Source organism: Humulus lupulus, chromosome X, assembly GCF_963169125.1.
Source record: "Humulus lupulus chromosome X, drHumLupu1.1, whole genome shotgun sequence".
NCBI classification, from domain to species: Eukaryota; Viridiplantae; Streptophyta; class Magnoliopsida; order Rosales; family Cannabaceae; genus Humulus; species Humulus lupulus.
This window is the reverse complement of record NC_084802.1, coordinates 75332667-75334648: the sequence shown is the minus strand read 5'-3', so window position 1 is coordinate 75334648 and position 1982 is coordinate 75332667.

The following is a 1982-nucleotide window of genomic DNA, read 5'->3' as shown; positions in this document are numbered from 1 at the left end:
GGGGACCAAGGAACTATAATACGAAGCTCCAATAAACTAGATTATTAATTAAACTCTTTAATCTAATAATCTTATTTATTAATTTCTTGATTACTCCACTATAAATATGGAATTGCACTCTACGTATTAATAAAATTATATTTACAAAGTTTTCTCTTGCAGTCCAGTGATATAATCCATAAATGTTGTTGTGTCCTCCATTTATTGGTTCGTTAATTAAAGCTAATCAAGACTACCATTTTACCCTTCTAATTACCTCTTGATCCCTAAGTACCATTAGTTCACTAGCGAATAATTAATCTATAATAAAATTATAGATTTGAGCTCAATAACTATTCAGTTCCAGAATTAACCCTTAATGGAACCAATATTCGATCCGTTAGGAAAGTATGGATTCCATTATTGTAAATCATGTTCCCAGCCATTCATGATATAAGTCATTAGCCTCATTATACTAAGAAACCTTAACGAGTGAATCAAAAGATCCAATAAACACAAACATGAGTTCATGAATACTAAGGATTTAGACTGATCTACAAATGATCATCTATTATGATAAGAATTAAATATTTATGTTAAACGACAAGTTTATAAAGATAATTAATTCTCATCGGTCATGTCATATATAATCACTATTATATACACCACCTTTACTAAGATGTATATCCACATCAGTAATCCGAATCTAGGTCACTTGCATCCCGTAAGCTTAGTAAACCGCACTAGTAACCATTCATTAAAGATTCCTTACTTTAATATGTTACTGACTATTTTATTCATTATATATGATCTTAATTCTCTCGTACTAATACAAGATCATATTCTCATGAATGAATAAGGAATTTTCTTGATATTATTATATAATTAATTCAAACATTAATTATAACATTCAAATCTAATAAAATTGTACTTTTATTTAAATCAATAAAATGTCTTTACATGCTTTTAGGGCATTAATCATAACACTTTCACCATTTATGTTTTTTGGATTTTATTATGTCTTGTATTTATATATAATATTGCTTGTTTGATATACGATTATTGTGGATACCAAAAATCCGCACTAAAAGAAAAAATACATGATCTCATACTGAAATGAGTAAGGGTCTACGAACGTGATAGAATTGACCCAACAAGCAACACAAGCTAAGTTATAGAGTTCGAGCTAGCCTAGAGCCTAAGGCCTAAATGCTCATATGAGGATGGGCCACATAGTGCAAAATAATCTCTACAGAAGCCAAAAGAAAACGTAACACACTCCCGAGGTAGTCCCAAGAGACCACGAATCAAATGATGGAATCTTCGATCCTCACGATAGTGGCTACATCCTAGACATGCCCATCTCGCACATATGCACCATGCTGCACCGCACCTCGCGAGGCCGCCCGCGCACCTATGGGTCTCACCCAAGCGCCATCTCGCGAAGATGCTCCAGCAGCCTCGCCCAGGCAGCGTCTTTTGCAGATGCTCCAGCAGCCTCGCCCAGGAAGTGTCTCGTGCAGGTGCTCCAGCAGCCTCGCCCAGGCAGCGTCTCGCGCAGGTGCTCCAGCAGCCTCGCCCAGGCAGCGTCTCGCGCAGGTGCTCCAGCAGCATCGCCCAAGCAGCGTCTTCGCAGGTGCTCCAGCAGCCTTGCCTAGGCAGCGTCTCACGCAAGTGCACCAGTGGCGTCGAACATGAGCCTCGCGCCAAGTGAGGTGCACCCCAACTCGTCCATATGCCACACACCACCATGGTCTTGCGGCTCCCATGGTCTCGCACCACCATGGTCCCGCGGCCCCCCAAGGTGCCTCGTACCACCATGGTCTCGCGGCTCCCATGGCCCCGCACCACCATGGTGTTGCAGCTCCCATGACCTCGCACCACCATGGTCTCGCACCTCCCATACTCGTATGGATCTAAGACCTCTAGAAGGAGCGTACGAGGAGCAATAGGAGAGACCCAAGAACTATTTGGTATCAAGCCAATAGTGGTGTAGATGACTG